The following is a 21475-nucleotide window of genomic DNA, read 5'->3' as shown; positions in this document are numbered from 1 at the left end:
TAGCTCTTATTTCTCTGAGGAAATTGCTCAGTTGTTGAAATGTTTCCAGTTAAGTCAGAAATTTCCACAATTTCTCAAATCTGCTATGTCTCATTTATGTGGTATTAGACACATGTTTATATGTAATTGGAAACAGCTGTTACCCCATGACAATGTACATTTATTCCTGCGGTAAAACTCTTAGATTTTTCTTTTAAATGTTTGATGAGAGAATAGGAGTTCACTGGAACGGCTGTCCAGAACCTTACTTGTTTGGGAAACTAACTAAAAAGGCTACCTTTTTTTTGTTATTGGCAAACTGCAGAGAGTTCTAATTGGTTGTTTGACAAATTGCCACCAGGAAATTGTTTCTGCAGGTTGGCAAGTTCGCTTTAAGTACCTCGTATTCATTGGATGTTGACCTTGAGAGATTTCAAGGATCCTACCCATTGCAGCAATTGAATAATTATGTAACTATGCAACCTGTAATTACTTACTGTTTTTTCAAATATTCATTGAACAGCTTGATGAATGGTGCCCGATGGACGAGGATGAGTGGTTCAGTTTGTGATAGATTCATAGCCTGTGTTAGAAATACAAATCTCACCGTATGCTTGCTAACATGAATATGTTTCTACAAGTTAAATAACCTTGATAATATTATTTTAACAACACGCAATAGAGACAGAAGACTGAAAGGTATTGTAGGTAACTCCGTACATTGCTCCAGCCTACATTATAGAAAGGTTTGGAGTGTTTTTCTTTAAATAATGTCTCCATTAGGTTATTAAGCACAAGAAGCAGAAGTAATGCCTACTGTAACATATTCCATATAGAGGTAACGTTACGTGATATGAGAATGCAGAGCTGCAATTTGTAAGTACACCAAAACATCCTTAGCTCACAGCAGAAAATCGATACTGGATAATGTCTCAGCCTGGCAATGAGTCGTTGAAGTCAAGTCAGCAGATTCAATATAATGCAATTTGAATAGCAGAATAGTACGATTCAAAACTTCAATTCCTGAATAACTGGTGTCAGTACAATTTGATGATGTTGCGAATGCACACAGTCCAGGCCAGAAGTGTTCACCCACCATATTGATTTGGAAACTTCCAGCCAACCTAGAGACAAATTGGACTGCTTTCATATGCACAGAGGGTCTAATGCCTGTTTGAGTCCTGTTTTGCAAAGTTTGAGAGCGATTTACCACGGTATGCACCATTCATGCTGCATTGTTTCTTTGTGCTTTTTGCAGTCAAAACAGTAACCCTTAAAGTTGCAGGTTGACACTGGAATGGTAAGTCCTGCCATTCTTATTCATTTTATTATTGATTTGGAAAGAGTCGGAATGCTGTTGCCAGCCATTGCTTGCCTCACGCCCTTGTACACTTTGAAACTCATAGCTGGAACCTTACTCTGCCAAATTTGTGGTCCCTCTGTGGCTTGTGAGCTTACTCTTGGGCTGCGACTGAAGTCGCCTGTTAGTTGGTTACAACAGGTGAGGCCAGAGGACCAATTTTACATGATCCAGCTGTTGCTCTTATTAGGCCATGCGGAATTCACAGCATCAGGGTCACATTTGGCACCATCGCTGAAGTTCCTAACACTGACTGCATCACCTGGGTATGAACTATCTGGCCTATTTACACCTGTCTGGGCAATAGCCGTGTTGCTCTTGACCGCGCCGTATTTTCCTTCTAATATCTGGAAAAGCCAGGCTGAGGCATTATGGGATACAGTGTGTGCTAAATGTGAGTCTCAGTTTCTCAATCGTTGCCCTTGAAGTCATGGACAACATCCATCCTGTGGACCTTCAGCTATTCAGAATGCACATTGATGATGATTAGAAACATAGAGCCTTGAAAACTGCCAACAAAATCAGCATGAGGCCGTACCCAACGATGTCCCGGGCACTCCCAGAGCGAACTCCCCTGGGCGGCACGGTGGCACAGCGGTTAGCACTGCTGTCTTACAGCTCCAGTGTCCCAGGTTCAATTCCGGCCTCAGGTGACTGTGTGGAGTTTGCACTTTCTCCCCGTGTGTGCATGGGTTTCCTCCGGGTGCTCCGGATTCCTCCCACAGTCCAAGGATGTGCAGGTTAGATGGATTTACCGTACTAAATTGCCCCTTAGTGTCCAAAACATGAGGTAGGATTACTGGGTTACGGGGATAGGATGGCAGCGTGGGTTTAACTAAGATGCTCTTTCCAAGGGCCAGTGCAGAACCGATGGGCCGAATGGCCTCCTTCTGCACTTTAGGGATTCTATGGATTCAATGAAGAGGTGCAGCAGGTGGGAGCTACTGCAGTTCTGGGGGATCGAACTTTTCAGTCTGCCTTCGCAGTCCGGTTCCGCCATGGAGCTCGGTGCGGCCGCTGGAGGCCGCCGGCGTGCGCATGCGCGGACTCAAAACTGGGGGCCCGTATCCGCAGCTAAAGCTGTGTGAATTACTCCGGGTCCCAGCTAGCCCCCTGCAGGACATTGAATTAGCTGATCTTTTTTACAGGAATCCTCAGAGTAAAACTGCAGCTTTTCTACGCCGGCTTGGGGACTCCGTCCCATTTTGGGAGAATCCAGCCTGGACTCCCAAACCAGAGAGTTTTGCCTTACATTCCTTTGACACCGGATTTCTGTGCAGTTCTCTCCTATTTGCACGTGAATTACCTGGGTCCTACTCTAGAATTACCCCAAACATTTCAACTTTTAATCTCTCTTTGTTCCTTTAAAAATCTTCAGAAGTCTTCTCTTTTCAATCAAACCTTTAGACCTCCCTTGTAATCTTTCCCTTCCTGCCTGCCATTTATTCTCTTTATGCCTATCTGTTAAACATCTTGGAATATTTCTTGCATCAAAAGCTTTATATAAAGGCAAGTTTCTGTTTGCTTATATATTTATTGAGTCAGTAATATAACTTTCAAAAACTTGTGAACAGGTACACCATGGCCGGGATTCTCTGGTCCGCCAGGCCCATTTTCCGGCCCGGCATGCCTCCGCCGGCAGCAGGATTCTCCGTTCCTGCAGCCAGCCAATGGGGTTTCCCATTGTGGCCAACCCATGCGTCGGGAAATCCACGGGCGTGGGTACGCTGCCGCCAGGCCGTAGGATCCTGCCGACGGAGTATTCCACTGCATGTCTTTAAAGCTCACGACCTACAATTATTCATTTTCCACCTGTTGGATGTGTATTCATGCTAAATAGTCTAAAACCTGCAAAACTAAAATAGGTATTGTTATTTCTATATTTCTAAATTTCCATGTAAATTCATGTTGTAACCTCCAGTTTCGTAGCAGAATTACAGATTTATTTTCTGTAGTGTATCATACCTCCTGTTCTATATCAGAGTAATCCCATTGGCTGGTGTAATGTTGCGTGTTATGCAGCGACCTCTTCGGAGCGTTTTGTGGGTTTTTGTGGAATTCATCGTTGTACCCTGTCTGAGCAGCAGCTTGTAAATAAACCTCTTGCACTATGTTATACGAACTCGACGTGTGGAACTTCTGATTAATTCCCTTTGCGGCTACAACTAGAACATAACACTTAACCAAAGAGATTACTATCTTACACTTTGATGATCCTTGGAAGGCAGAAATGAAAAAATATGAAAATTAGGGATGATGTTTTGTGTGAGTCACTGAGCCACTGTCATTTATCCTTGAGTCACACATTATGGGCGCGGTTAAAGATCTCGCTATTCAGTGGCACCTTGCTGGGTTTTTTTGGCCTCGGCAAGGAATTCCCCTTCGAGGCCGCACTTCGGTCATTTCCTGCAATGTGTAGGAAGGCTACTTGTGGATCCAGGCTCCATTTTTAAAGGCAACCCTGATCTTTCTACCCCGCTCCCCTCAGCAACCCCGCCATGGCTTCCGGACCCCCTACTTAACCCAACCCACCTCTTCTGGAGTCCTCAAGCACCCCCTTACCCTACTTCCTACAGGTAAGGCCCTCACGGGCCCGATCACTGGAATGGGAATCCTGGCACCTGGGTGCCTTGGCCCTGCCTGTCTGGCACCCTGGCATTGCCACGCATGCACCTTGGCAGTGCCAGGCTGACACTGCCAGAGTGCCTGGTGACAGTACCAATGTGCCAAACTGCTAGCAGGAGTGCCAGAATGCCACCCTGCCGAATGCCCGACCACCCAGGGGTATTCAATGGCCTGGGAGACCCATACATTTGTGTGGACCAGTACTAAATGGCGTCTGGTCGAGATCTCCCAGGTGCAGCTGGTGAATCCCAGGCCCTGGGAGAATTTGGTGAACGCGTATTTAAATGAGCTTACTGGTTATTTAAATATGCATACCTGGATCTTGCCCAGTGAGAGCGAGATTCAGATCGCATTGCCTCACGAGGTCCAACAGAATCCTGCGAGAAGTTTTGAGCGTTGCAAGTCTTGCAAGATGCCTCTCATGAGATTCAGCAGCCTCATCCCAACACCAAGTTGGGCACGACGAGGCCGCTGAATAGTGCCCCATGAAACTTGTTTTAACCCTTATATTGCTGGCACTTCCAGTGACATTTAAAGGTCTCATGGACATTTTTTTGCAGTTTTCTGCTGATCACTGTGTATTGATACAAACGCTAATTATGTTAAAAACTACAAACATCAAGTGTACTTTATTTATTGTAATATTAACCTTGCATTATTAAAGCCAATACGTCAATATAATTTTATATAAAATGCTTGTTCATGATAAATTCTGACTCATCTTTTGCAGTAGATTTATAACCCTGATTTTTAAAAAAGGTTTAAAAAGATACAGTTTTCATGAAAAGCCACAAAACCGCAAAGATCAGCACCTTCACCCTATAAATGCAGCTCATACTTAAATCCAGGTCTCACAGATAAGGACATGAAATACTGCATTCACATTCTGGTCACTTATGCGGGCATTTGGCTCCATCCTCAATCATGAAATAACCCTCCTGCAAACTGGCCGGTGACCAACCTCTCTGAAATTTTGCTCAAATCACTTCGGAATGATATATTTAAACTTAAGCACATCAGAGAGTTAATTCTGCATGCAATGCTCCAGCAATTAAACCGTGCTTTGAGCGAGCAGCATTGTAACCTTGATTCTCTAAGCTGTGATATCCGCTCTGAGAGCCCAACACTGGCAGTACAAAATCTTGGAAATAGCCCTTATAACAACATCTTGTAAACTCTGTAAATGTGAGACTCGTTTACCCTGCAAAATGAAACCGCATTCATATTACTGAAACACTTTTACACTTATAAAACTGCTTCCATCAATGCTTATTGTGTGGTATGTTTAGATTTCCTTGCTGTTAATATTGTCTCTCCCCATTACATTAAGTTCATTACATTAAGTTCACTTGAGTTATAATGGTTATGTGTGAATATACAGGGAGGACTACATAAGCTGGTATTATGTCGGTAAATGTTAAGCTCAAAGGTTGGTGTGGGACAAATGGTTTCAAATTCATTGGACATTGGCACCGGTACTGGGGAAGGAGGGAAGCTGTTCCGATGGGACAGTCTTCACCTAAATCAAGCTGGGACCAGAGCCCTGGCGAATCGCCCTGTAGATGGGCTTTAAACTAAATAGTTGTAGGGGGGGTGGGGGCAGGTTCAGTTGTATGGAAAATTAGAAAATCACAGTTAAAGGAGAAGGTCAAAGTGCAGGTTCATGATGAGGACTTTAAACTAGCTAAAAGGTCGAGGGCTCAGGAGAAGTTAGTCAAGTTTCCAGAACATGTAATAGAACAGAGAGTATAGAAAGCGGCAGGAATCGAACTTCAGGCAGAGCAAAAATGGGAACAACTATGAGCAGAGAGGCAGTCAACACAGGACTGAGGGTGTTGTAGCTAAATGTGCGCAGTATACGGAACAAGGTAAATGAGCTTGTTGCGCACATTGAAATTGACATGTACTATGTTGTGGGCATCACAGAGATGTGGCTGCAAGGGGATCAGGCTGGGATCTAAATAGCCAAGGATATGTGTCCTATCGAAAGGACAGGCAGATGGGAAAGGGAGTGGGGTTGCATTATTCGTAAGAAATGAACTTAACTCGATAGCAAGAAGCGATACAAGTTCGGAAGGCGTAGAATCATGTGGATAGAGTTGAGGAATCGCAAAGGAAAAAATACCCTGATCGGAGTTATGTACAGGCCCCCTAGCAGTAGTCAGTATGTGGGGCAGAAAATAAATCAGGAGATAGAAAAGGCATATAAGAACATAAATGCTAAAATAATCATGAGGGACTTCAATATCCAGGTGGATTAGGAAAATTAGGTTGGTAGCAAATCCCAAGAAAAATAATCTGTGGAATGTCTACAAGATGATTTTTTGGAACAGCTTGTGGTAAAGCCCACTCGGGAACAAGCAATTCTGGATTCGGTGATGTGTAAGGAGGTATATTTGATTGGAGAACTTAAGGTGAAGGAACCCTGAGGGAGCAGTGACCACAATATGATAGAATTTACGCTGCAGTTTGAGAGGGAGAAGCTGCAATCAGATGTAACGGCATTACAATTAAATAAGGGTAACGACAAAGACATGAGGGAGGAGTTGGCCAGAGCTAGGCTCTCCTAGTTGGCTAGGAGAGCCTAGCAGGGAAGACAGTGGAACACAATGCCTGGCATTTTTGAGGGTTATTTGGGAGGCACAACAGAAATCCATCCTAAGGAGGAGGAAACAAGACATCCATGGCTGACAAGGCATGTCAAGGACAGCATAAAAGCAAAGGAAAAAACATACAATGTGGCGAGTATTAGTGGGAAGCAAGAGGATTGGGAAACCTTTACAAGCGAGCAGAGGACAACTAATAAAGTAATAAGGGGGGGAAGAAGAAATATGAGTGTAAGCTAGCTAGTAATATAAAAGAAGATTGCAAGAGTTTCTTTCGATATATAAAATGTATAAAATACATTGGAAAATGTGGCTGAAAAAGTAGTAAAAGGGACAGAGAAATGCCAGAGGAACTGAATGGGTACTTTGCATCAGTCTTCACAGTGGAAGACACCAGAGGCATACCAGAACTTTAGGAGTGTCAGGAGCAGAGATGAGTGTAGCAGTCATCATGAATGAGAAGGTGTTTTGGAAACCGAAAGGCCTGGAGGTGGATAAATCAACCGTAACGGATGGATTACACCCCAGGGTTCTAAAAGAGATACCTGAGGAGATTGTGGAGGCATTGGTGCTGATCTTTCTGGAGGCAGGGATGGTTCCAGATGATTGGAAAATGGCTAATGTAACACCCTTGTTTAAAAAGGGAGAGGATGCAGAAGACAGGAAATTACAGGCGGGTTAGCCTGAGTTCGGTTGTTGGTAAGATTTTAGGTCTATTATTAAAGATGAGATTACAGAGTACTTAGGAGTGCATGGTAAAATAGGACTGAGTCAGCACGGATTCGTCAAGGGGAGGTCTTGCCTGACAAATCCGTTAGAATTCTTTGAGGAGGTAATGAGGAACTTAGATAAAGGAGAGCCAGTGGATGTGACCTATTTGGATTTCAGGATTTCCAGAAGGCCTTTGACAAGGCGCCTTACAGAAGGCTGCTAAATAAGATAAGAGCCCATGGCGTTAGGGGCAAGGTACAGGATAGACGATTGGCTGACTGGCAGACGGCAGACTGTTGGGTTATTTTCAGGATGGCAGCCGGTGACTAGTTGTGTGCCTCAGGGGTCAGTGTTGGGACAACAGCTAGTCACAATATGCATTAATGATCTGGAAGAGGAACTGAGGGCACTGTTGCTTAGTTTGCAGATGATACAAAGACATGTAGAGGGACAGGTTGTGTTGAGGAAGCAGGGAGGCTGCAGAAGGACTTGGACAGGCTAGGAGAGTGGGCAAAGAAGTGGCAGATGGAATACAATATGGAAAAGTGTGAGGTTATGCACTTTGTTTGGAAGGATAAGGGCATAGGCTCTTTTCTAAATAGGAAAAGGCTTCGGAAATCAGAAGCACAAGGGGACTTACGAGTCCTAGTTCAGGATTCTCTTTAGGTTAATATGCGGGTTCAGTTGGCAGTTAGGAAGGCAAATGCAATGTTAGGGCTAGAATACAAGACCAGAGTTGTACTTTTGAGGCTGTACATGGCTCTGGTCAGACCCTATTTGGAGTATTGTGAGCAGTTTTGGGCCCTGTATCTAAGGAAGGATGTGCTGGCCTTGGAGAGGGCCCAGAGGAGGTTCACAAGAATGATTCCCGGAATAAAGGACTTGTCATATGAGGAACGGTTGAGGACTCTGGGTCTGTACTCGATGGAGTTTAGAAGGATGAGGGGGATCATATTGAAACTTATAGAATACTGAGAGGCTCAAATAAAGTGAATTTGGAGAGGATGTTTCCACTTGTAGGAAAAACTAAAACCCGAGGACACAGCCTCAGACTGAAAGGACGATCCTTTATAACTGAGATGAGGAGGAATTTCTTCAGCCAGAGGGTGGTGAATCTGTGGAACTCTTTGCCGCAGAAGACTGTGGAGGTCAAATTAACTGAGTGCCTTTAAGACAGAGATAGATAGGTTGTTGATTAATAAGGGGATCAGGGGTTATGGGGAGAAGGCAGTAGAATGGGGATGATTGAATGGCGGAGCAGACTCGATGGGCCGAATGGTCTAATTCGGCTCCTATGTCTTATGGTCCTATGATATTGTGAAATGGTGTGAGATTCCAAACCCATATATTCTGCCATGCAAAGACCACCTGGACATCTGTAACAAATTGTCTCGTCTGCCCCGCTCCAGTCCATCTACTTTGGAAACTCTCATCCATATTTTGTCATTTCCAGACTCAATTTTTCCAATGTTCTCTTGTCCAGTTTCCTATTTTCCATACTCCATAAACTTGAACTCATCAAAAATTCTGAAATCTATACCCTGCCCTGCATCATGTCCTGCTCCACACCATCACTCTATGCTTGCAGGCCTACATTCGTTCCTGTTCACCGACACTTAAAATTTAAAATGCTCAGCCTTATGTTGAAATCCTTCTTTCGCCTCAGCTCTTGTTAAATCTTTCTCCTACAGCCCTACAATCCTCTGCATTTCTTTAACTCTTACACAACCCGACTCCTTTTACCTCACCATCGGTTTCCGTGGTTTCAACCATTCAGATCTTAAAGCTTGAAAATGTGCTCCCGAAACCTCCCATCTCCCTCTCTCGATCTCCTTCTCCTCCTGTAAACCACCCTCTTTCTCCAAACATTTACTCACCCTGCCTATATCCTTTTTTGATTCAATGTCTATTTTTGTCTTATTTCAGCTCTGTGAAGCAGCTTGAGGTTTCCCTAAATGAAAGAGAAAATATAAATTGTTGTTTCTGCCTTTTACCACTTCCTGTGGTCAGGCCAAAAATGGTGAACTGCACCATAATGCCATCATAAACCCTGTGACAAGAACCACCAAATCAATTATGAGGTGTCGTGGTGTCATCACTGCTACCGACATCGTTCTGTTTACTTCCTTGGACTGCTTCTGAGAAATCTTGTTCGTCCATAACTAATTGTTAGAAATTAAGGCTGAAATTTTATGTCAAAGGCGGTGTTGCAGAGGCGGAGCCAGAAACGGATGGCGAAGGCCCTCCCACTTGACCGCTGTTGGCCACTCTGCTTCCAGGGTTGGACTTCCAGGTTGTCGCCTTGCCATTACCTGCCACTGATGGAGGTTCTGGCACCATATTTAAAGGGCCACCAGCTCCCTAGCTCTGATTCAAGCAGAGGCCAGCAGGAGGCCTACAGTGTGAGATCAACCCCTCTCATTTGAGACTAGCCCCATTTCAATCTGAGATCACCCCCTCTTCAGACTGGCTGAAGAATCTCCATCAGCCTCAAACTAACAGCTGTAAAATATCCAGACAACTGTGATTACATTAGAACCCATTAAAAAAAAATTTTTTTGTTAGCTGTAGCGTGTGGATTGCAGAAGGTTGCGGATTATAGTACTACAAAGGGGTCAAAATGATCCATGCTCTGTCCAGGTGAGTAATAAACCTCAGTCCCCTTTGTGGTCAGCAAAGGGGTACGTGTGATGGTGCAAATACTTGGGTGGGAAAGCCCATCATGTTGGACTGAACAGCAGTTCAGTCACACCCGCATGAGCAGCTGTCGGAGGGTGTGACAGCCGAGGCCACTAACAATCAGAGAATTGTGGGAGGCCAGGCCCATGCTGAGCCCCAGGCTGAAGCCACACCACTGGAGTAATGCATGAGTTGCAGATGATGGAAGTTTAGTACGAGGGGAATGAAGATATGGTTGGGCTCCCAGAGGATACCCATGTCCTGGTTCGAACAATGGAGGAGCCTATCCAGGTCACGGGTGCTGTGATCTCCCTCTTGTTGGCACACGTGCAGTCTCCTCCATTGAGAAATTAGTGACTCTCGTGGACAGCGACATCCATCCATCAGTGGATGCCGGAGATGAATGCTGACCCACATGCCATCGCCTTGTTGATGAGCTCAATAAGATATTGAAAAAGCGAGAGCGGCCAAGGTGCCTGAAGTCTCCCTCAGCTCCTTGTATACATCTGATCAGCATGGAAGTACAAGTGTGTCTTACGAGAAAGGAAAAGTGGCTGCCTTCTGCCTCTCCCAGTGTGGGCAGTAGCTCCTCAGCCCCTCTGCCAGTGACATATTGCTGCAATGTCAGAAGAGCATCCTGTACCATGCAGGACACCCTTGGCATTGCAAGGGTTTTCCAGATTTCAGGCAACCAGAAGACCTCTGCCAATCCAAGCCAAGAGGCAGCAAGGTCAGCAGCCTGCTTCCACCAAAGCTTGTAGCGAATGGGGAGGATCCCACAGGAGCACCTGTAAGGAATTGAAGAAAACACATTTGATGCATTTGAGCATGTGCGCTCATCACTTCCACTTTGCAGAACAGGTGCTAGTGGACTTGGGATCTGTGTATCCAGCAGGAGTGAGTGGCTTTAAAGGCTTGGGTTGTGGATCTTTATGTGGCTGGATGGCTCAGGCGCTAAGGGTCAGCTAAAGCGAATTGGTATACGTTCCTCCTGACTCTGGCTCCCTTACTTTCATCATTATCAGACGGTGCTTTGTAATCCACTATGTCTTCAGCAGCCAGGGCCTCCCACGCTTTGCAGCGCTAAGTTGTGGAAAGCACAGCAGACTACCACAATCTGGGCAATCCTCACTGTGTGGGGCATATTGAAGAGCACCACACCCAATCAGTCCTGGTACCAGAATCCCATTTTAAAGAGAGGGGAGGTCTGCTCGATGGTGACTTTGGTTAGTGCACGGCTCATGTTTTGGCGCTCCAATTTCTGTCCTTGTGTTCTTTACTGCTGTCAGCAGCCATCTCTTCATGGGTGAACCATAGCAGCAAATATCCATCTCTACAGGTGTTGGTGGATTACACGTTGTGGCACCTGGAGTTGTGGCACCTGGGGTGGCACAGTGGTTAGCACTGCTGCCTCACAGCACCAGGGACCGGTGTTCAATTCCGACCTCTGGTGACTGTCTGTATGGAGTTTGCACTTTCTCCCCGTGTCTGCATGGATTTCCTCCGGTTTCTTCCCACAGCCCAAAGGACAGGTTAGGTGGATTGGTCATGATAAATTCCCCCTTGATATTCAAAAGGTTAGGTGGGGTTACTGGGATTGGCTGGGGGTGTAGGCCTAGGTGGGGTGCTCTTTCCAAGGGTTGGTCCAGACTCGATGGGCTGAATGGACTCCTGCACTGCAGCGATTCTATGAAGTGCAAGAGGATGTAAGTGTCATGGCTGCTCCCAGGAATGAACCCAAATCTGCACAATCTGCTGGTGGTGGTTGAAGACTAGTTGAACATTGACAAAATTAAATTCCTTCTGTAGCACAATCAATCACTCACGAGACGAGATGAGATGGAGTCGAACGATGACTTTATTACGCAGACTTGTTCCCCAGCAGCACAGTTACAGAATGCGGCTGCTGGGAGAACCCGGGCTCTTATACTCCGCCTTACTGGGTGGAGCCAGTAGGCGGCTGATCCAATTGGGACCCAACGTCTATCCACCACTAGCCTCTCGGCATCACAGGGTACCGTAATACCCCTAATACCACCACATTCACCCCTTGTTAAAAAAGAACCCGACGGGGGTAGTGGGCCGTATGGTGGTAGGGGTTTACAGAGTTGGTACTTAGGATGCCGCTAACACGGCGGCTATGCTCCAATATCAACTACCAGTGCTATTTACAATGCCACTTTTACTGGGCAACTGAATTATTTACAGAGGCATTTCTTGCTTTGTTATAAGGATTCGATGAGTCGAATGGGTGCCCTGGGTTGTCCTCGCCGATCGTCTCAGCCCCAGTAGTGATGCAGGTGCTGGTTCGGGCACCATCGTCTCTGGGAGCATAGCGATGCCTCTTCCTGCTCCACTACCCCTAGACGGGGCCGGGGGAAGGACCGATCCACCCGGGAATGGGGCGGCTGTGGGGTGCGCCGGTGGGAGGGAGGGGGTGATTTGTGGAGCTCCGGAGGAGGTGGCTGTGGGGTGCGCCGGTGGGAGGGAGGGGGTGATTGGTGTTGGGGGTGTGTGTGGAGCTCCGGCGGGTGCCAGGTCCCGCAGGGAGACCGTGTCCTGTCGGCCGTCGGGGTACGCCACATAGGCATATTGAGGGTTCGCGTGGAGGTGATGAACCCTCTCGACCAACGGGTCCGATTTGTGCGTCCGCACATGCTTTCGGAGCAGGATGGGTCCTGGGGCTGCCAGCCAGGCCGGAAGTGACGTTCCGGAGGATGACGTCCTGGGCAAGACAAGGAGGCGTTTGTGAGGTGTTTGATTCGTTGTTGTGCAGAGCAGTGACCAGATGGAGTGGAGGGCGTCCGGGAGGACTTCCTGCCTGCGGGAAACTGGGAGACTTCTGGACCGGAGGGCCAGCAGGACGGTCTTCCAGACCGTTCCGTTCTCTCTCTCGACCTGACCGTTCCCCCGGGGGTTGTAACTGGTAGTCCTGCTCGAGGCAATGCCTTTGTTGAGCAGGAATTGACGCAGTTCGTCGCTCATGAAGGAGGACCCCCTATCGCTATGTATGTGGGCGGGGAAACCGAACAGTGTAAAGATGGTGCTAAGGGCTCTAATGACCATGGCCGCGGTCATGTTGGGGCAGGGCATGGCGAAAGGGAACCGGGAGTATTCATCAATCACGTTCAGGAAGTACGTGTTGCGGTCGGAGGAGGGGAGGGGGCCTTTGAAGTCCAGACTGAGGCGCTCAAAGGGACGGGAAGCCTTTATCAGGTGCGCTTTATCTGGCCTGTAGAAATGTGGCTTGCATTCTGCGCAGATTTGACAGTTTCTGGTAGCCGTCCTGACCTCCTCGATGGAGTAGGGCAGGTTGCGGGTCTTTACGAAGTGGTAGAACCGAGTGGCCCCCGGCTGGCAGCGGTCCTTGTGGAGGGTACGGAGATGGTCCACTTGTGCGTTGGCACATGTGCCGCGGGATATGGCATCGGAAGATTTGTTCAGCTTTCCGGGACGATACAAGATCTCATTGTTGTAGGTGGAGAGTTCGATCCTCCACCGCAAGATCTTGTCGTTCTTGATCTTGCCCCGCTGTGCATTATCGAACATGAACACCAACGACCATTGGTCAGTGAGGAGAGTGAATCTCCTACTGGCCAGGTAATGCCTCCAATGTCGCACAGCTTCCACTATGGCCTGGGCCTCCTTTTCCACTGAGGAGTGGCGGATTTCTGAAGCGTGGAGGGTGCGTGAAAAAAACGCCACGGGTATGCCCGCTTGGTTGAGGTTGGCCGCCAGAGCTACGTTGGACGCGTCGCTCTCGACTTGGAAGGGGAGGGACTCGTCGATCGCGTGCATCGTGGCCTTTGCGATATCCGCTTTGATGCGGCTGAAGGCCTGGCGGGCCTCTGTCGACAGGGGAAAGACCGTGGACTGAATTAGCGGACGGGCCTTGTCCGCGTAGTTGGTGACCCACTGGGCGTAATTAGACAAAAAGCCCAGGCAGCGTTTCAGGGCCTTGGAGCAGTGAGGGAGGGGGAACTCCATAAGGGGGTGCATGCGTTCAGGGTCTGGGCCTATAACTCCATTTCGCACTACTTAGCCGAGGGTGGCTAGACGGTCGGTGCTAAACATGCATTTCTCCCTGTTGTATGTGAGATTCAGGGAGTTTGCGGTCTGGAGGAATTTGCGGAGGTTGGCGTCGTGGTCCTGCTGGTCGTGGCCGCAGATGGTGACGTTATCGAGGTACAGAAACGTGGCCTGCAAACCGTGTTGATCAACCATTCGGTCCATCTCTCGTTGGAAGACCGAGACCCCGTTAGTGCCGCTGAATGGAACCCTTAAAAAATGATAGAGCCGCCCATCTGCTTCAAAAGCAGTGTATTTGTGGTCGCTCGGGCGGATGGAGGGCTGGCGATAGGCGGACTTAAGGTCCACCGCGGAAAAGACCTTGTATTGTGCATCCGATTGATGTCGGATATGCGGGGGAGAGTGTACGCATCCAGCTGCGTGTACCTATTGATGGTTTGACTATAGTATATGACCATCCTCTGCTTCTCCCTGGTCTTTACAACTACCACCTGAGCTTTCCAGGGACTATTGCTGGCCTGGATTATGCCTTCCCTCAGCAGCTGCTGGACTTCTGACCGGATAAAGGTTCGGTCTTGGGTACTGTACCGTCTGCTCCTAGTGGCGACTGGTTTGCAATCCAGGGTGAAGTTCGCAAACAGGGAAGGCAGGTCGACCTTGAGGGTCGTGAGGCTGCAGATAGTGAGTGGGGGTATAGGGCGGCCGAATTTAAATGTTAAACTCTGGAGGTTGCACTGAAAATCCAACCCCAGGAGTGTGGCAGCGCAGAGGTGGGGGAGGACGTAAAGCAGGTAATTCTTGAACTCCCTCCCCTGCACCGTGAGGTTCGCGATGCAGAACCCTTTGATCTCCACAGAATGGGACCCTGCTGCCAGAATTTTTTTTTGATTACTCGGGTGGATCGGAAGGGAACAGCATCTTACCGTATTGGGGTGTATAAAACTCTCCGTGCTCCCAGAGTCCATCAGGCAGGGCGACTCGTACCCGTTTATGAATACCGTCGTTGTTGCCGTTTGGAGCGTTCGGGGCCGCGACTGCTCCAGGGTCACCGAAGCCAGTCGCAGTTGCTGCTTCGGGGTGTTTTCTTCAGGCCCCGTGGGGCCGTCCATCCCGGGGTCCTTAGCCGTCAGCCAAGATGGCGGCGTCCACGGGTCGCACACGGTCGTGAGTGGACAAGATGGTGCCGCCCATTGATCGCACGTGGCTGGAGGAACACAAAATGGCGGCGCCCATCCCTCCCGCATGGAGTCTGGGACCTAAGATGGCGGCGCCCGGTGGCCGCACATGGATCATTGGGGGGGTTGAGGTTGGGGTCCTGGTTCTCCCCCGGAGATTGCGGCGTCCCCCGGGCCTGGCACACTGCTACAAAGTGCCCCTTTTTGCCACACCCTTTACAGAGGGCTGAGCGGGCCGAGCAGCGCAGTTGGGGGTGTTTTGCATGCCCACAAAAGTAGCAGCGGGGCCCACCCGGGTGATCTGTGTGCTCTGGCAGCACAGGCCTGCGGGGAAGCGGGGGGTTCAGTCGCGGCGGGGGACCATGGTCCCCAAGGGGCTGCCGTGCGGTTGGGGGCGTAGGCACGGGCATTCTGCGATGCCACATCGAGCGAGGCCGCGAGGGCCCGTGCCTCTTTGAGGCCTAGTGAGTCTCTTTCCAGCAATCACTGGCGAATTTGGGACGAAAGCATACCTGCCATGAAAGCATCTCGAACCAGTAGCTCTGTGTGTTCATTAGCAGAAACCGATGGGCAGTTGCAGTTTCTCCCCAGTATTAACAGCGCACTGTAGAATTCGTCCAGCGATTCCCCGGGGATTTGCCATCTCGTCGTGAGCTGGTGGCGTGCGTAGACCTGGTTGACGGGCCGAACGTAGATTCCTGTCAGCATGGCGAGAGCCGTCTGGAAATCGTCCGCATCCTCTATGAGAGTGTAGATTTCCGGGCTCACCCTGGAATGCAGGACCTGCATTTACTGGTCTTCTGGAGGTATCCCTGAAAACACGCTAACCAGTGTTTAAAAGTGGCCGCTGAGTTTGCCGCATGGGGGCTGATTCGCAGACACCCCAGAATGATTCAGAGCTCCATGTCCTTTAAAGTCTGCGTAATAAATTGTAGCACAATCAATCACTCACGAGACGAGATGAGAAGGAGTCAGCGATGGCTTTATTACGCAGACTTGTTCCCCAGCAGCACAGTTACAGAATGCGGCTGCTGGGAGAACCCAGGCTCTTATACTCTGCCTTACTGGGTGGAGCCAGTGGGCGGCTGATCCAATCAGGACCCAGCGTCTATCCACCAATAGCCTCTCGGCATCACAGGGTACCGTAATACCCCTAATACATACCACCACACCTTCCAGTCGATGAAAGCCACTGGCTGGCCTATAGGAGCCTTGAAGGACACATGCTTGCAGCCAAATGAGACCTTGCACCCAGGGGAATCCAACAATGGTGCTGAAGCCTCTGGCTCTCCTGGCCTGACTGTCTACAGCAATTTGGATATACTGTTTGCCCTCCTGAAGAGGGCATCTGCCACTATCTTGATGCAGTGATGTGTGGTTGATTGGGACATGCCACACATATCTGCAGTTAGCCACTGGACTGAGCCTGAGGCATAGAAATTCAAGGCAGCAGTGACCTTGAGAGATAATGGCATTGAATGCTGACTAATGCAATTGAAGTTCACTTCCTCTGCCATCACAGCACACAGATTGATCACAGTCTCTCAGGAGAGCTGCTGTCTTAAGTGTCACTATTATACTGACATCTGGAGGAAGTTTATCCATCTGTCTGTAAACCCTGGCCATAAGGTACCCCCCTCTCCACACCGGTTTATGCAGCCGGTCCTCTCTGTGACCTTCTGTCACTTCCCCATCATGCGACTGCTTCCATCAGTAACCAGCAGGTTGGAGGTGTCCAGTTCCGTTTACCTGCTCCTCCCTCTCTCTCGGGTTCTTCTTCTCACTGGAAGGAGAAATCTCCTCACTGGGGGGCGGGGGGAGAAATCTCCTCCGGGATAGGGCAGCACGGTAGCATTGTGGATAGCACAATTGCTTCACAGCTCCAGGGTCCCAGGTTCGATTCCGGCTTGGGTCACTGTCTGTGCGGAGTCTGCACATCCTCCCCGTGTGTGCGTGGGTTTCCTCCGGGTGCTCCGGTTTCCTCCCACAGTCCAAAGATGTGCAGGTTAGGTGGATTGGCCATGATAAATTGCCCTTAGTGTCCAAAATTGCCCTTAGTGTTGGGTGGGGTTACTGGGTCATGGGGATAGGGTGAAGGTGTTGACCTTGGGTAGGGTGCTCTTTCCAAGAGCCGGTGCAGACTCGATGGGCTGAATGGCCTCCTTCTGCACTGTAAATTCTATGATAATCTATGATACATGGTGACGATACCACCTGAATACTGCCTCTATAATGGGGGCCACCATTTCAGTAGTTTACTGAAATGCGACCCAGTACCCCTTCTCTTAGACGCTACTTCAATGACCCCTTTGCCAGGGGGCCTCAGGCCCAAACACATGTTTGCCCTACTCCTTCCTCGCAATGAAGGAAAAACAGCTCAGCGAGTGACTGCCCAGTGCAGCAAAACCAACAGCTGCCACCTCGTTGTCACCTCTTAAATGCTTCTGAAGCTTCCGAGCCCCGCCTCCCCCACCGGTCACCCACACACTACTGTCAAATTTTAAGGACACGTAAAATCACTTTCAGTCACTTCCTCAATCATCTTAATTACCTCTCACTTGCTCATTTTGCAATTGTGAGTAAAATCTCCATGCGACTTACCATCTGCCCAGTGAAATTCTGTCTTGGTGCAATAATGTTGGGGATCTGACCCAACACCATCTCCACACAAGTTTATAGCTGCCCCTTTCCATCGCCATCCATTTTCCCAGGATAAAATCCGGGCCTATATCAGTGTCTCAAGAATTGAAATCAGGACCAGTATTCTGGTAATTAAATTGTGATTATGAGAACCCGACTTCTTAATTCTCATATGCAACGCAAATGTTCCATCACAAAGCTATCAGAACGAGAGCTAGATTGAATCGTTAAACTATGAAATAAGCAACTAAATTAGATTTTCTCGACTATAAACTCCCTGACTAAATTGGATTTCCAAAGCTTTCAAGTACAGAACTTGAACCAGATCCTCTGTGGCACATTTACATATGAGGATCCTATTTCTTGAGGTCTGCTTGAATACATGCCTAGGCTTTCCCCTTCTCCTGCCGGCCTGCTTTGATCATGTGTTGTCTGGTTAGTTAATAATTCATCAGTGGCAGAAGTTAAAAGAATTGGCTGTATTATTTTTAAAAGATTAAACTTTATGTTATTGAGGTTTGTACTAAAACCACAACTAGGAAAACATTGAAATAAAACAGAGAATAATAAACATGAGGGAACAGCAGAAAGGAGCCATTAAAAAAAAAGGATATAATGAAAGATAAATAGGAAATGACCTACTTTAGAAGCCATGAACAACTCAACTCATGATTATGTTGCTCTTTGAATAAAAGATTCCCAATCCTAAAATTCATATTCTCTTTTTGAGATTTTCTGGGTAAATGCATTGCACAAGAAATCATCCTGTATTTACTGTCACCAATTAAATTCTGCGATTACGTTTCCATGTTCTAGATTCTCCTCCTCAAGAGGGAAGTTATTCACTTTTCACAACTATTCTTATCTATGCCATTCTCTAATGGACCAAAATATTAAGATCTGAACCACTAAAACGTTGCTTCACATTACCATCAGGAATTTCACATTGTGCAGTATCATCAAGGACACCAAATGATGCTCTTATCTTCAATTTACTGCCTTGAAACCTCCAGATCCGGTGGCAAGAAAGGCAATTCCGGCAGCAGAGACCTCTCCCAAGCCAACATACCCAGTATTGAGGCTGTGATCACTTAAACCAGCTCCACTGAGCCGAACATGTCATTAATATGCCTGACAGCAAACCTCTGAAGCAATTGCTGTACTTGGAATGGAGTCATGGCAGCATACGCCCAAGAGGACAATGGAAATCACAGAATCACAGAATTCTTATGGCGCAGAAGAAGGCCAGTTGGCCCACCGTGTGTGCACCAGCAGACAATTCAGGAATGTCCTCCGAGCATCCCTAAAGAGGTCAAACAACCCCACCTACTCATGGGAAATCTTGGCTTTTGACTGACCAGAATACAGAAGGCTCATTCGTGAAGATACCAAACACACGGGGAGACTTTATCAGGTATGAGGTAAAGTCAAGGTATTGGAGAGAGTACACAAAGCACCCAATAACTCACTTACCTGACAACCGCACCCCCCCCCCCCCCCCCCCCCCACCAAGCACCACCTGCCTGACATGTAACAGAGTCTACAAACTGCCCATTTGACTTATCAGCCATTTTAGAATTCATTGTACTAAAGTATAAGCAAGTCATCTTCAATCCTGAGAGATTGACTTATGAGAGTATTGGAACAAAAAGAACAGCCTCATGATCAGCCACACATGATCAAATCCATTAGGGCACTGATCCACAATGTCAGTTTTATTACTGCATGAGAGGTTGACAATTCCACCCTGCTATTTACCCTGATTTGTCAAATGATTAATGTTTTGTTGGTATGGTTTGTACTTATATGTACAAAAGTCATTGACATGCAACAAGTTCCTATTGTAAGTGGAAAACCGGGAAGAAAAATGGCATCTAATCCTCCTTTTTCCTTCTCACTTAATCCCTGTAGAGCAAACGGCAGCTTGTTTTCACCAGCTGTGCATCACTCTCTGCTGTGCCTTCGCACTGAAAGTTAATTCATAACCCTCTCTTCCATTTCAAGTGCTGAAAATGGAAGGCCCAAGTGGCCGCCAAAAAAGCCAGAGTCCCGCCGGCGGCGTTCACATCTGTTCTTACCCGGCGGGACCTCGGTGTCCATCCTGTCGGGGGCGGCCTGGTAGGGCGGAGGGGGTGATCCGACCCTGGGGGAGGCTTCCACCGTGGTGTGGCCCGCGATCGGGGCCTACCGATCGGCGGGCCAGCCTCTCTTGGTGGGGGGGTCCTCTTTTACTCCGTGCCAGCCCATGTAGCGCTACGCCATGTTGCGTTGGGGCCGGCGCAGAGATGGAAGTTACCGTGCATGCGCAGACCCGCGGCGCTCATTTGATGGCGGTATCGGCAGCTGGAGCGGCGTGGGTCGCCTGTAGGGCAGAGGATCACTACACTTAGCGGTCTGATGACGCCGTTGTTAAACTCTCCAGTTTTTACGCCGGCTTCCACACTCTGCCGTCAGAAGGGAGAATCCCACCCCCTGTGCCCCCTGAGAATCCCACCCCCTGTGCCCCCTGAGAATCCCACCCCCTGTGCCCCCTGAGAATCCCACCCCCTGTGCGAGTAATCCAGAGACCCAGGGTAATGCTCTGGAGACCCAGGTTTGAATCCCACCATGGCAGATGGCGAAATTAGAATTCAATAAATATCTGGAATTGATCTCATGATGACCATGAAACCATTTTCGATTATTGTAAAAACCCATCTGGTTCACTACTGTCCTTTAGGGAAGGAAATCTGCCATCCATACTAATGTGTTAGGCAGGTAGGTTCGATGTGGACTGCACTCGATGCAGGGAAGCTAGAAACAGACGTCTAACACAGGAGAAGATCCAACACTGTTTTATTCAACGATAGAACTGATATACATATTCAGCTGTGGGTCAACACTATGCTGAACTGTCTGGAGACCTTTTAGTAGCCTGACCAGACTTACTAGCTACCGCATGATGTTTGCACTTGCTAGCTCGTGGACTCTGATTGTCTCAGTGGCTGGGTCCTGAGAGAGCGGGAAACCTAGTCCCCTCTGGCTTTATAGTGATAGTGTCCTGTCTGGTGATTGGCTGCACTGTGCTGCATGCTTACTGGTCATCCTATGTGTCAATCACTGCTTGTCTGCATCTCATTATATTCATGAGTGGATATTATGACACGTACGTGGTCTGGCTTACATGTGACTCCGGGCCCACAGCAATGTGGTTGACTCTTAACTAGCCATCAGGGATAGGCAATAAATGCTGACCAGCCAGCGACATCCACATCCCATGAACGTATAAAGAAAAAGCACCAGCCACCCAGCCACAAGTGTGTAGTAGCCAGGGTGGGAGGTGGCGGGGGCAGGTAGGATGCCACAGGTGTCAGTTCATCAGACAGCGAGATGACACAATAACGATGCTACAGAAAACTCAGATAAAAACTTCAAGGGTTGAAACCACCGAAAGCTGCTGAATAGGCAGCAGATCATGCAAGGGGCATGGGATAACTTGCCAGTGAGCGAGACAGCATGGAAGATTCCAACTCCACCTTGTGTTGGGACTTCAGACAGAATAGTAGACTATTTTGTCTCACAAAATGTATATGGCTACCAATTGTGGGCGGGACTTAGAATGCGACGTCTCGTGAGATCTGGTTACATCTCGTGAGGCGTAACGGCCATCGGCAATCCTGGGGTGGCCTCTC

This window comes from Scyliorhinus torazame, chromosome 3 (assembly GCF_047496885.1).
Source record: "Scyliorhinus torazame isolate Kashiwa2021f chromosome 3, sScyTor2.1, whole genome shotgun sequence".
Taxonomy (NCBI): Eukaryota; Metazoa; Chordata; class Chondrichthyes; order Carcharhiniformes; family Scyliorhinidae; genus Scyliorhinus; species Scyliorhinus torazame.
Note: the sequence above shows the minus strand (reverse complement) of the source record.